This window comes from Rutidosis leptorrhynchoides, chromosome 3, assembly GCF_046630445.1.
Source record: "Rutidosis leptorrhynchoides isolate AG116_Rl617_1_P2 chromosome 3, CSIRO_AGI_Rlap_v1, whole genome shotgun sequence".
NCBI classification, from domain to species: Eukaryota; Viridiplantae; Streptophyta; class Magnoliopsida; order Asterales; family Asteraceae; genus Rutidosis; species Rutidosis leptorrhynchoides.
The window spans coordinates 690,872,054-690,887,503 of record NC_092335.1 but is presented as its reverse complement, the minus strand read 5'-3'; the positions used below and the strand labels follow the sequence as shown (position 1 = coordinate 690,887,503).

General features: G+C 36.5%; 1 long non-coding RNA gene across 5 annotated transcripts; it reads right to left on the bottom strand.

Moving 5' to 3' along the window:
• Positions 1-875: 875 nt before the first annotated feature.
• LOC139899519 (uncharacterized) lies at positions 876-3,350 on the bottom strand. 5 transcript variants are annotated; one of them, XR_011777534.1, is made up of 6 exons: positions 3,126-3,350; positions 2,923-2,968; positions 2,073-2,206; positions 1,474-1,603; positions 1,131-1,262; positions 876-1,017 (listed from the first exon to the last, which is right to left on the bottom strand). It is a non-coding gene; the product is annotated as an uncharacterized lncRNA (long non-coding RNA). The 5 variants fall into 5 exon arrangements; XR_011777536.1 differs by lacking the exon at positions 3,126-3,350 and having other exon boundaries at positions 1,131-1,257; positions 1,470-1,603; positions 2,923-3,086; XR_011777535.1 differs by lacking the exon at positions 3,126-3,350 and having other exon boundaries at positions 1,131-1,257; positions 2,923-3,086.
• Positions 3,351-15,450: the final 12,100 nt, after the last annotated feature.

Here is a 15,450-nt window from a genome sequence, read left to right as displayed (position 1 = left end):
TATAAAACGGATCCATAAAAAACTTTTGATTGGAGATAACTCATTGAACCATGTGTTTTTTCATTTAAATAGATATCTAAGACTTAAAATCCATCAAACTAACATACATCGCACATGAATACATGAATCTCATGCCGTGGTCAAGCTAGTTACCCTAATAATTTACTTGCCTGTATATTCAAGGCATTCACCAAATGTAGTATGCGCTTAAACTTCCATCAAAGTTGTAACAACCGGAAAAGTGGAGTACCTCTTAGTGTAGTGACATACTTTTTTTTACATTAGTTTCAAATCACTCAGGGAGAACTTAACTATCAACGCGTTCATCTCCCGTAGTTGCATAACCCGCCTCAACTACTTCCCTGGAAGAAACCCTGACCAATCCGAGCACATGGTCGGTAAAACCCCCTCCCCGCTGCCCCCGCATTAAGCGAGATGCGACTTGAGTTGATACTTCATATTCGGGATAACATTGAGTGCAATGTTGCAGTCCAGCGGAGTCAAACTCCTGACCTTTCGCTAAGAGAGGCGGGCCACTACCGGTTGAACTACAAATCAATGGTTAGTGTACTGACATACTATTTTCATGATGTTCTGTTTTAAGCATACATATCACCATCGGTTATCTTCAACCAATTCCTGACCTACAATAAGCACACATATGCACAACTTTTGTAGTAAACATTTTATTGATGGTGATTACAAATTCTTGAGTCACATCAAAGTGAAATTCATATTGCAAATTGAGTAGTAAGGTGGATTAGCATTAGCCACTAAACCCAAAACATCAAACATTCAATAGTGTTGTAAAACTCGGTATAACTCGATGAGTGGACATACAATTTGATAGGAAATTAGATCTCCTTATCTAAATATAGTTGTCATCAAGCGATACGTACATATATCATGAATAATAAAAGTAGACAATTAAGATTCAATTTTTTTTTTCTTCATAAACCACTCGATAAATGGAAGATTGAATAGAGGAGGTGGTTACATGCAAAAGGTCCACCAACCCTGCAAAAGCAAATTACGTTTGATTAATACATGTATTAGATTGCTTATGAAGCCTTCCTTTCACAAAGCGGTAGACTGTGAAGAAACTATTTGAAGATATTGAAAATGCTTACCGCCGAATGAGAATGGAGCCTCGACCTCCGGCAAGTAGTAAATTCAGTACTTCATAAATTATTTTGCTTAAGCTCCCTTGCATCAATGGTTCTAACAGTCTAAATGAGCATCAGTCTCGTGGCATGTCTTTTCTAAAAGAAAAGTTGAATAATATTATATACACAGTAGAGTCAAAATCGTGAATCAAAGCGAAATTTTTTTTTGCTTGGTTAACGAAAAAGTAAATGAAAAAATGACAGTTCGCTTTACATAAATTTGATCCCTGGCGATCTTAAACACATCTTTGTCCATGTTTTATTGGTTAAATACCACTAGTAAATTCGTTAAAAGGTAGTTACCTACATGTTGTCTTTTTCTGTTAAACATCATCTGATATAGTACAATTAACCATTTGATTCTTTCTACACAATATCGAGATGTTAACGTTTTAACCGGAATTCGGTCGAAAGCTTCAAAGTCTGAAGTACTCCACCTACAAAACCTCATATAATAGTTAGGCTCAACTGGTTATTACTCTTAATCGCTTTTGATACAAACATAACCAAGTAATAAAGTTCCCGACCAATATAAATTCACTATGTCGACATAGAGGATTTATAACATCCCAAAAGTTTACATGTATTTATGTTTCAAGGACTATATTATCACAATATTTTCAAAGAGAACATAATAGAATGAGAATCGTGCAGTTCTCAATAAAGTTACCATGACTAATTTGAGATCAAAAAATGCGGATTCAAAATATCCAAATGACTATAGTGTATCATAGTCATATGAATTTATAAGTAAATATGAAAATAAGATATTTACTATCTTGCAAAATATATATATATATATATATATATATATATATATATATATATATATATATATATATATATATATATATATATATATATATATATACTAACAAAAAAAAAAATGAAATATACAATTCTTACCTGACTTAAAGTAGCAGAACCCATGTATCCGTAGGCTTGTTAATCCAAATACCCATGACTTGATAGCACCTGACTTAAAGTAGCAGAACCCATGTATTTGTAGGCTTGTTAATCCAAATACCCATGACTTGATACTGCAATCAATCGAATATGACATTAAAAACTAAATAATCAACACAAGGCTACATAATTTTCATCACACTTAACATGCATATAAAATTAAATATAAATACCAAAGACTTGATACTGCTATATATCGATATTGACACCAAAAAGTAAAGAATCAACACAAGGCTACATAATTTTTATCACACTTAACATGCATATAAAACTAAACAGTGGAATTATAAGGAGAAAAACAGTATTATATACAGAGTATATATACACACACACACTATACTACACATTCTAATCAGAGAAAGATATATTTTCTGCTGGGACTGTCCAATAACATGGATAAACGTCCAATGCAGTTGCATTTGACGGAATGCCATTGGATTTTGCAATATAAGGGATAAACTTTGGATTTTGCAATACATTATGCTTGTACCAAAACATGAAATAAGGCATACATTAGCATGGCAATCTCAACAAAGAACTAAAACAAATTTAGTACATAGTAATCTCTTCAATTACATTCATCATTCTACAAACATAACTCTGATATATTTCTTAAAAACATCACTAATAATTGAACAAACACATAATATACCATCAACATATGTAGAAAGTATTATCTAGTGTTACTTTTAATACCCCACATTATTATTGATAACTACATCTAAAGTTGATGTATATATATGATGTAACATAATAATTCCATAGAAACAAAAAGTTAAAAAGAAATAACCTCATCACCCCAAGAAGCGGATCTTCATTCCCAAAGGCCTTAATTCCTAAACAAAAATGGCTGATAAATTTACCAAAACCCAAATAAATTCAAATACATAATCAATTACAAAATCACTGATTCATCTAAAAACCTAACCATAAGAGCATAAATCGCAAGACCTAACTAAAAATATTCAATTTGTTCAGTAGAAAGAGTCAAACCTGAATTAATATGAATTATAAATATTCAATTTGTAAGGATTTCCTTACAAAGGGATAGGGAAATGGATCTTCATCGCTTTCAGCCGCTAGACTGTTACCTAATTCAGAAATCGAAATTATGTTCTACATCATAATAATTTTCATCAGTGGCGAGCATTTAGGGAGAAACCTAGGGATTTTATGTATGAAAATTGTGAATGAATGTGAAGGTTTAAAACCCTAAATTTAATTGTACCACCCGTATGTTTTTAATTTGAGGGGTAATTTAGTCTAATTACTATTATTGATTGAGATTATGAGGTCATAATCATGAGATGGAGATTTTAAGGGTGTAGATTAAGTGGATATTTACTAATGAACGGGTTGGATTAATAGATAGAAATTTGGATAATCTATTTTTGTGTTTGTTATATATATATATATATATATATATATATATATATTGAGAATTGAGATATAGAGATTGTACGGTATCTTTTAGATGTGTACGTATTATGTTTAGTGAAATGGAGTGCTCAAGAACATCGAAAATATCATATTACTTTAATTGTTATGAATGGGTGTCTTTATTATACTTGTTATGATGGTACAATTGCATTTTGTGTTGTGTACCATGTATGGATATGAAACTAGCTAGCATATGTACCTCAAATTTTCTTCCTGTGCGACTCAAGTTGATGATAATCAAGTTCAAGGATTCAAGACATGTTCAAGAGCTAAGGCAAACACTACAAGAAAAAACATAACAGGCGTCGACCATTTTTTGCGGCGCTTAGAGGTCGACGCAAATAAGCCACTAAACGCCAAAAAATTCACGTTCTTTGACTCCTTTTCTAGCCACAGATGGGTCCATCCTTTTTTGCGGCGATACTTTTTATCTCTCGCCGCAAATAATCGGTAATTTATTTTCTTTTTCCTTTTCTTTTTATGACAGACGTCAAAGCGTTGAATATATTTTTCTGCGGCGATGCACCTCGCCGCAAATAATGGTACTTTTTCCCTCCAATTTTTTCCTGCAAAAAAAATTCCCTCCAATTTGCACCTCGCCGCAAAAGAGTCGCCGCAAATAATAAGGTTTTTTTTCTATTTAACAAGCTGAACAACTTATCATCAAACACACACAATCTACACACACATATATTACACACAAACAATACACAAAATGACTATCGTTGCGCCGATGATTGTCTCAGTGGAAGTTTATTACGGAAGTAATTTCCGTAATGAAAGGAGAGATTACGATTATGCCCGTAGTTCTCAATCTATATTCAAAGAAATTGATGTTCGCCACGCAGGTTTAGAGGACCTGTTATGTTTTTTGAAAGAAATGGTTCTGTTTGAACACACTGACGTGTTGTATTACGAAGATGACTATGTTCCGGAAATATCCGCTAAATATCTCCGTACCGAAGATGAGTAGAACGGTATAAAAGAGACATTGAATTGGCGTTCCAATCGCATTTCTCTCTATTTAGTTTTCGAAGAAGATGAAGAAATGTTTTAGTATCGTTTAGTATTATTACTAAACTGTTAAATTTAGTATTATTAGTATCGTTATTATGTTGTATCGTTTATGTTATTGTCATCTTCTAGTTTTCAAGTCGTTTATGTTATTGTCATTTTCTAGTTTTCAAGTATTGGTATCGTTTTATATCTATCGTTTATGTTATTAGTATCGTTTTTATGTTGTATCGTTTATGTTACTTTAATTAACACCGGACAAACGACAAACATTCAATCGAATATTATACAAAGATTGTGAATTAAGCACTGCAAACGACAAACATAAAATAAAGGTCATACGATGTTACTGAATTAAACACACACTTCAACATAAATTATTAAATGACGATCTTACAAAGTTACTGAACTTAAATCACACTACTAACCACGACGATGATGACTGCGAGCATCCGACCTAGTGGACGAATTTTCAGAACCCGAGCCCGATGCTGCCGAAGTTTCAGCAACGAAGGAAATGTCAATAGGTACCGTACTTAAAAGATGTCATCCTACCAAACCATTAACCGCACCGATATTAGTAAATAAACGACTCAAAAACGCTCCATATGGAAGAGGTCTTGTTTCATTATGAAGCTCATTCATTCGGGAAGCGACTAAATGAGCAATATTAACTCTAATATTGTGAGTCATGCACCCGTGAATCAAAACTTCAGTCATTGACAAATGACTGACATTTGGATCACGGTAGTACATGTTACTTGAGATAACTTCATTTCTTGTGGAAATTTCAGGACGAATATAATCGTCAAGGATGCCCGTACGTACTATGTTCTTGTATGGAACACAAGTACGGCATATAAGTATGGTTATTTGATGTGGTACAATACGCACAGGAAGATCTTGAAGGTCTTCATCGGGATAATAGATATTTATACCTTCAAATGGAACGCCCAATAGTGCACCAAATTCTTGAAGAGTATACTCATATGGATGGTCAACGATTCGAACCCTCACTGTTTGTTCATTAATGAATTGAAAGTTTGAATAGAATTGATAGACGAGAAGATGAAACAAGTACTTATTAACCTGAATGAAAGGAAGCCAACCCATTCTTTCGAATTTCGTGCTCGATTTCTGGAAGATCTTCTAGATTGACCTCACGACGTTCACTAATAGGTCTACCGATCACAGAGTGATTCATTGTGTAATTAGGATAGAGAATTGAGTTGAGATGGTGGATATGAAGGAACACATGGGTGCATTGGATAGTCTTTAAATAGCCATAAACATATACTGCCACAAAGTGTTTCCCGCCCAAGATATTCCGCCAAAAGTTTCCCGCCCAATTAGTTGATATGTTAATTTGGGGTTAATTAGGAGTTAATTATCGTTCAATTAGAAAATTCAACACATATATTAATTAATTAGAAACTTCAACACATATTAATTAGAAACTAAAACACATTGTTAAATAAGTTAAATTAGAAACTGAAACTAGAAACGTAATCAAGTAACGTCATCAAATAACGTCGTAAAGTAACGTCATTAAGTAACGTTAATAAAGTGATGTCGGTGATGACCATGATGAAGATGACAACGATGGACGATGATGGTGATGGCGGTGATGGACGATGATGACAGTGATGGATGATGATGACGGTGATGAAGATGACGATGATAACGCTAATGACGGTGATGACGATAATGTGTGCGGTTTACTAATTTATAAACTTAAATATAAAAATTACATTTATTGTTGTTTTGGAGTTATATACGTTGTTATAGGTGCTATTAAATTGTATGAAACATGTTTCGGAAAAACGCCCAGAAAATCGGGCGGGATGCTGTAAATACAACAGAATTCTGTTAAAACCATCAGGTAAGATTATCTTATAAACCATCGGGCGGGATGCTGTAAAATCGGGCGATAATCGTCGCAAAAAATAGCAGCAAAAGAAGGGACACCTCGCTGCAAATACTCGCCGCAAGAACTGACACTTGCTTGCAAGATTTTGCCGGGAACGTTTGGCGCCATCTAGTCGCCGCAAAAAAGAATATATATTTTCTTTTCTTTTTTCTTATTAAATAGTGGGCCCCATTTTTGTCCGCCGCAAAAAAACGACGCAAAAGATTTTAGACGGCGCACTTACGGTGACGACCTTATAAGCGGCGAGGGGTCTCCGCCAAAAATCTTTTGCGGCGAGAAACCCCATTTAATGCGGCGATTTTAATCGCCACAAAAAATGGTATTTCTAGTAGTGAAACCTTGATGATTCATTAATGTGTTTAGTTCTTGTATAGTTGTATGTTAGACTATTTGTCTGGTTTTTGGCCGTTGTCGTAGTTGACATCAAAGGTTTTGCTGTCTTTCGCACTGCTATTCTCATTTGTAATATTTTATAAATTATAACATCTTCACCTAGGTATAATCCCCTTGACCCATATAAAATAATTTTTTCCTTTCCAAATCTAGTACATGTCGATTTTGGGTAGTACGAGCATAAGGAATTTTCGAGCCTTGCAAATCTAGTATATATATTTTGTGTAATAATTACAACATAAGGAGTGGTCAAGATTTCACTCGTCGATGTCAAAGTTAAACATGTGGAACGACGAGATTCAGTGTTTCACCACTCTAGTTCGACGTTGCACTTGTGGCTCCATGTCAACGTCTCAAGAGATATTTTGGGTAGCTATGTTTTTCATTCTTTTTTTTTTCTATTGTTCAATATGTATGCTAGAGTACAATGAACCTCTCATCCACAATTTCAACTTCAAAGTTTCTACTCAACCTTCGTCTAATATTGAAATTTCGGTGTCATCATTCCTTGTGTTAAAATGAGGAACCCGCTATTAGCCCTATTACCTACCCAATGAACACGTGCACATGCGAGAAAGAGAAGTGATATTTCTAAACACCTTTCTTAAAGATCCACCAACATTTTACTGAACTTCCTAAAATGCCCCTACCTTGTTTTTTTCGGTGTATAAATAAGTACTTTATACAAATAATTTAAAATTACTCCATATTGGTATTATATTTCCTTTTACTCTTTCACGGCAAAAGCATGACCCAATTCACTTATGATTTTTATTCAAGGTGTTGATGCATGTAATCCCTAGACGTACATAGCTTATCGTTTAATACATTTGGTCATGTAATAACGTATCGTTGTGACTATTGATTATATATGTGATTGTGCGTGCTTAATTAGTTAGATAATCAATAAGTTAAACTGCATACACAGTCGACCGAGTGTGTCCACACACTCGACCGACTGAGTGACACAGTCAACCGACTGTGTGACACACTCGACCGAGTGTGTCTGACATGCAGTATATATACGGGTTTAAGCCTCATTGTTGAGGTTACACACCCCATTAGCCCTAATCGACTGGTCTCGTTCTCTCTCGATACCTAACACCAAATACCACCGAAATAACACGTTTAGGCTTCGTTCTAATCTAGTTTGCACTCTAGGTTTGACCAAAACGAATCCGACACAGCCCATATCTCAGTTTAGTCATCGCTAGTGAATTCCGCCTCTAGTCACGATAATAGGCAACCTAAGATCCATCAAATCAACGTCTACAAAGTGGTATCAGAGCCGGAGTCTCTGGTTTTGCTTATCAAAATTGTTTTTGGGTCAAAGTTTTAGGTTTTTGGTGTTTTCTTTTGTTTTCAAAATTAATCCGAGTTTTTACGTTATAATATTTGTTTTTGGTGTCAAATTTTGTTTCTAGTGTGTTTATAAAATAGTTATACGTTTTGTTTTAGGTAATCTTGTCAAAAATCGATCGAAAAATCGATTTTCCTCTAGAAAACCCTAAAAAATGACCTGCTACTGTCAAGAACACGGACGACCGTGTGAGCTACTTAATCGACCGAGTGAGTCATACAGTCGACCGTGTGAGTTCCTGTTAAGTAGTGTGAGTTTTGCCTAGTCAATCGGCCGTGTGAGTCCAGTCAACCGACCGTGTGAGTAAGACAATGGACCGAGTGACTAAGACAATCGACCGTGGGAGTTATAATACCAAAGTGAACTTTAGTAACGAAGTGCTACCCAATTTTTGTTAGACACTTGACCGTGTGACTTAGACAACCAACCGTGTGACATAGTCAACCGACTGTGTGACTTAGACAACCGACAGTGTGTCTTTTTAATCAGAATTTTAATTTACACTTAATTCAATTTAATTAATCAGAATGTCAGACACTAATGAACAAGTGGCTAATGAATACAGTGCTTTAGTGATTGCTCCTGGACTTCAAAAATTAATCCTTTCCGAAAGTGAGTCTGGAACTTCCAATAAGGTTCTTAAACTTGAGAATCTGAAAGACTTTTTGGACTGAAAAGCCCGATTTATGATCTATCTGAATGGTATTGACTCTAGGCTGTGGGAGTTTATAGAAACTGAGTATGTGTGGCCAGATGAAGCAGATGGTGAACCAAAGGAAACTTCACAGTTTAATCCTGCTGAGCGTGAACAGTATAATTTGGAATGTAGGTGTTATGCACAGCTCACACGGGCACTGTCTAAGGAAATCTTTCAGCAGTTCAAGAACAGAAACAAGACTTCATACACCCTTTGGCTTGCTCTTCAGTCAGCCACAGAGGGTACCGCAACTTATCGTGCCACTAAGGGCAAGGTTTTAAAGGATGAATGGAGAGTGTTTGCATCTCTTCCTTCCGAGACTCTTGGACAGACTTTGGAGCGATACTGTCTACTGGTTGCTGAAATGGCTGATTATGGAATAGAAGTGTCAGATATCAAGGCTATCAGGGTTTTGAAGGATGGTTCCTGAAAGATGGCATACTGAGATTGAGCAGATTCAAAACAGGTACATTGAATCGGGTCGTACGTTAACATTAATCGCCTTTACATCCAAACTGATGGAAAAGGATATTCAAGTTGAAGCTAAGCGAAAGAGGCTTGGTACTGTAGCCTCTTCTTCTACCATTGGGTCATCCTCTGGATTTCATGCTCCATTACAGATAACGTACATTTCAACCAATGATGCACAGACCTCGGCACCACAGTCAGTGTCTGGTTATTTTCATGCTAAATCTCAATCTCAGAGCTCAACTACTAAAGTCATTGAGTCTTCTCCAATTCAACAGACTCAAACACCAGTGCTTAAAACAGAAAATATCAAGAATAGGTCTTTGGAATCAATTCAGGAGGATATGGCACTAGCAGCTGTTGTTTTCAACTCGTACAATGATATGATTAATGGTCAGATAATTAATGGTCATCTTGAGAATGAAGATTATGACCAAATTGATAAGGATGAGATTGAGAGAATGGATATACTGTATGGAATGGGTAGTATTGTGAGACGAGCGTGAAAGTATTTGAAAAGAACAGGTCAGAGAACCTTGAGTTTAAATCGGAACACTAAATTCGGTTTTGACATGTCCAAGGTTAGATGCCATAACTGTGATGAATTGGATCACTTTAAGAGGACGTGTACTAGACCACCTAAGCCTGGTTTTCATAATCCTTTTCATAATACAACCATTGAAGTGAATCCAAAACAAGTGAGTTCAAGTGTAGAGAAGGATGCTGCAGCAACATGTCAATCCAAAGCATTGACTACTACTTATGCTGATGAGGTGTGTGATTGGTCTATTTCGGTAGATTCTGAGAAAGCGAATGTTGTTTTTGTGGGTAAGAGTGAAGCTGAGATAGAGGAAGAAAGGGTTGTGAGAAGGAATGCTGGTTGTATCAGTAAAGATAATCGTGATTGCGCATGCTATGTGTGCAGATGTGACGCTAGAATGAAAAGGGTAGAGGAGGTAATGAAGATGTGTCTTAAGAAGAGAATCAAGGATCAGCTGTATGATAAGTTCCGCAAAGCTAAGGACTTGTCTAATCTTGAATTTACTACTGATTCTTCCGATGATGATAAATCCTTGGGAATGAGTTGTCATACGAGTACCTGGTTAAGAAAAGAACTTGAACATTTGATTACCAGTGAGGTTAAAGATACTGAAGAGAAGATAGTTACGGTGAAGAGTTCTGATAGTTCTACTAAAGTTGAGTGCGCGGGAGGTTATGATGCTGATTATTCAAACAGTACAAGTTCAAAGTCTGAATCAGAATCAGATGTAGATTCACAGGATGGTAGAAATGATTATGCATTCATGGCTAACACGTCCAGCAATGACAAGGTATGTAATGATTTAGCTTTTGTTTGTTCTAAATGGATTAACCTTGAACAAGATATAGCTAGACTTGAATGTATAGTTTCTAAGCTTAATGAAATCCCTGCTACTTGTGAAACTTGTCCAAAACTTAGACTTGAACTTAAGAATTTGAGTCTAGAAAATCAGACAAACAAGAAGAACTATGATGATGCTCTTTACTACCTTAATAAGCAGAAAGAGTATGTTGATGTCATTAAGTCCTTAGAGAATCAGGTAGGTCACATAAAATCAACTGTTATAGATGATCAGAAAGTGATTAATCTGTATTTGAGCCAGATAGAAGCACTTAAGGTAGAAAAAGATTCATATAAGTTAAAATATGAATCAGAAAAGGCTAGGATTGATAATTAGCAGAGAATGTCATACGTGACACAAATTTTTAATCATCCTAAAAAACAAGGGTTAGGTTATGATCAGGTTGCCCCACCGCTTATGGATGAGTATGTTAATAAGCCTGTTGAGAAGAGTAAGGGTCAGGTTGTAGAACAGCAGTATGGTAAGTCTGAGGAAACACCTGTTAAGAGTAAAAGTAAGGATGCTGAGAGTAAGAAACCTTTAGATGTTGTCTATGAAACGGAGTCCGACACTGATGTTGATACCAAAAAGGACAGCAAACCTTTTGTACTTGTGACTAAACTCATCACGATTTTAAAGAATTCAAAGAACGATAATAATAGGAGTGAGAGTCAGAAGACTCAGATAAAGAGTGTTGAAAAGCCAAAAAAAATAGGAAGAAAAACACTCAGTTCACTCCTGTTAAGTTTGTTAAGGGAAGTAGTACTTTGAATTCACAGGTTGTTGATCCTAACTCTGAACATCCACCAAAATGTGAGAGTTCAAATTCTGGCAGCGTGACGAAATATGTTTCACCTAGTCGTCGACAGACTGTTAAACAACAAGTCTCGTCTCCCCCTACGACTAGACAACAGACTACACCATCTAAGAGACAGTTTTCACCACCTAGACGTCAAGTGTTTAATTCTAATAACTTTGATAATGTTAATTGTTTCAATTGTGGGATGTTGGGACATAGGTCTGCAAATTGTAAACCCATTAGACAGACACCACATAGGAAGATTGATCTTAGTCCTAAACGTGCTTTCAATAGAAGATCATCTTCACCTGTGGTTAAATCTACTTCTGTTCAAACAAATGAAACTAAAGTTTTTTAAACAAACGATTACTACCGGAAACCATTACCGAAAAATACTGTTTGGAAACGTAAATCAAAAGTTAAGGGTGTCCAAAATGCTGAAGGTCCTTCTGGATCTAAGGGATAATAGGTGGAGTTGCCAGTGGTTGGCGTTGATGGGAAACCCACTGCCATTAGGGCATGGGTGGCCCTTTCTAACTAATCTCCTTATTTTCATGTGCAGGTCGTCTACAATCCATGCTGCAGTACATGGATTGTTGATAGTGGGGTGTCCAGGCACATGACAGGGAACTTGTCCTTACTTTCTAATGTGAAAACAGTGAATGGGGGACCAGTTTCTTTTGCAGGTAGTGAAGGAGGTTTTATTACTGCGCAAGGAGTGATAGCTAACGAAAATGTCAGCTTTGATAAAGTAAATTTTGTAGAGCAGATGTCGAACAATCTGCTTTCTGTTTCACAGGCTGCTGACAAAAAGTATACAGTTGCATTTGATGACAAATTCTATTATATTTTGAGGAAAGAGTTTGTGATTCCGGAAGATATGATTTTGATGACTGCTCCAAGGTGCAAGGATCTTTATATTCTTGATATGCGTAAGGCTCATGTTAAAGCAGCTACAGACCATCAGGCTTTCATTTCTAAGGCTACTGAACAGGAGTCTATCATTTGGCACAAGCGTATGGGTGATCTAAGTCTCAGGAAGATGAATAATCTAGTTCACAATGGACTAGTTGATGGTGTTAATGTTAAAAGTTTTCATATTCCTGAAGGTTGTCTTCCGTGTAAACAAGGGAAACAGGTTAAGAAGTCTCATGCTACCAAGAAGCATCATTCGATTAATATTCCTCTTGAATTGTTGCATATGGATCTTTTTGGTCCAGTTAATTGCAAGACTATCACTGGAGAGTCATACCGCTTGGTGGTTACAGATGAGTATTCACGTTTCTCTTGAGTTGTTATGCTGAAGCATAAATTAGATACTTTCGAGCACGTTAAAGTTTTGATTCTGAAGCTTGAATGTTTGTATAAGTTGAAAGTTAGAAAGATTCGTACTGAAAATGGTACGGAATTCAAGAATCATCAGATGTTGCACATTTGTAATGAACAGGGGATACAACAACAGTTCATTCCTGCTTATACGCCACAGTCCAATGGTGTTGCTGAAAGAAATAATAGGACATTAATTGAGACCGCAAGAACTATGTTAGCTGATTCATGTTTACCCATTGTTTTCTGGGGTGAAGCCGTGAGTACAGCGTGTTATGTGATGAACAGAGTCTTAGTTGTGAAAAGACATGGAAAAACATGTTATGAACTGTTACACAAGAAAAAGCCTTATATTAAACATTTTGAACCCTTTGGTGCTCCTTGTACTATCCTGGTACGAGACACATGAGGGAAATTTAATTCAAAGGTTGTCACTGGTATCTTCTTGGTCTATGGGAATCCGAATATAAGAGTGTACAATACTGAATCTAAGTGTGCTGAAGAACGTTTCGAGGTTGATATTCAGAGTAACGCTCCGGCTCGTGTTAGTAAAGGGTTCGCATGGCAGTTTAAATATGATAAATTGTTTAATTCTTTCAATCTTCCACCAAGAGTTACTGATGAAGATGTGATAACTCAGATGTTGTTTGATTCACAAAACTATACTGAAGATATCATTACTATTCCAGCGCAGGTTCAGAATCCGATATCTAGCTTGCATCCAAGTCCGCAGAGTTTTCGAGGTAATACTGATTCGAATGTGGATGAGGTAGTAGATACTAATGAAGACAGTGAGTTTGAAGAAGATGAGGAAGTTAGTCAGGCACGGTTGATATAGGAACATCTTAATCCTCTTTATAATCAACTACCAGCTGTAACAGTGCCTGAACATCCAACTGAAGCACGAGGTGTACGTAGATCAAACCGTGTCATCATGCCCCCAAAACGCCTGGATGATTATTTTGTGGATACAAGGGGCATCCCTCATATTGGTATTCCTCATACTAATACTAATGAAGCATCAACGTCTAAAGTTCCTACTACATCTGAGATTCCTGTAGTAAGTGAAAGTCCAACGACAGCAGAAGATGATGAAACAGAGAGTGCAAATGTGGTGACACCTTTTTATTCTTCGTTAAATAAGACGGGGAGAGTGTTTGTGCACGCTGACTCATGCTATGTACGTCAGATTGAACTGAAAGATTCCTTTGAGGCATTGAAATATGATGAGTGGGTTAGTGCTATGCAGGAAGAGTTGTTGCAGTTTAAGCATTTGAAAGTCTGGAGATTAGTCAATCCACCACATGGATGTGAACCTTCTGGTCTTCGATGGGTATTGAAGAATAAGAAGGATGAACAGGGTATTGTTATCAGAAATAAAGCTAGGTTGGTGGTAAAGGGATATCAACAAATCCCTGAAATTAACTACAATGAGGTATTTGCTCCGGTAGCTAGACTTGAGGCAATTAGAATTTTCTTGGCCTTTGCGTCCTTCATGGGATTTAAAGTTTATCAGATGGATATGAAAAGCGCATTTTTGTACAGAGAGATTAATGAGAAAGTATATGTTGAACAACCACCTGATTTTGAAGATCCTCATTTCCCCGAAAAGGTATATCGACTAGAAAAGGCACTGTATGGGCTTCATCAAGCTCCAAGAGCGTGGTATGCTACTTTGTCCAACTACATGCTTGAGAATGGTTTCAGAAGAGGTTTGATTGATCAAACACTTTTCATCAAGAAGAAAGGACAGCATCTCATGCTAGTGCAGGTTTATGTTGATGATATCATATTTGGATCAACAGATAAGTCGATGGTCAATGAGTTTGAGAAGGTTATGCAACGGAAGTTCAAAATGAGTTTCATGGGAACTATCAAGTTTTTCTTAGGCTTGCAGGTAGCTCAGATGGATAAAGGCATCTTCTTGCATCAAATCAAGTATGTTGCTGATATTCTAAAACGTTTCCAAATGGAAGCTGAGAGACCAGCAAAGATTCCGTTTTCGGTGAATCACGGTATTTCACCAGATTGTGAAGGTGCTAAGGTGGATCGGACATTATACACGGCGATAATTGGGTCTCTAATGTATCTTACAGCTTCTAGAACAGATATTATGTTTGCAGTTTGGTTGTGTGCTCGTAATCAAGCGAATCCAAATGTTCATCATATGCTCGTGGTCAAGAAGATTCTAAGATATTTGAAAGATACACCAACTTTGGGGTTATGGTATTCGTGTGATGATGGTTTTGAGCTTACTGCGTATAGTGATTCAGAATATGGCGGATGCAAGAAAGACTTCAAGTCAACTTCTGGGGGGTGTCAATTTTTAGGAAGCAGATTAGTTACTTGGCAATGTAAAAAGTAGACGATAGTGGCTCGGTCTACTTGTGAAGCTGAATATATTGCTGCAGCAAGCTGTACATCTCAGGTCATCTGGATCCAACAGCAGCTACATGACTATGGTTTACATATTTCTAACACTCCTATTTTTGTTGATAATATTGCCGCT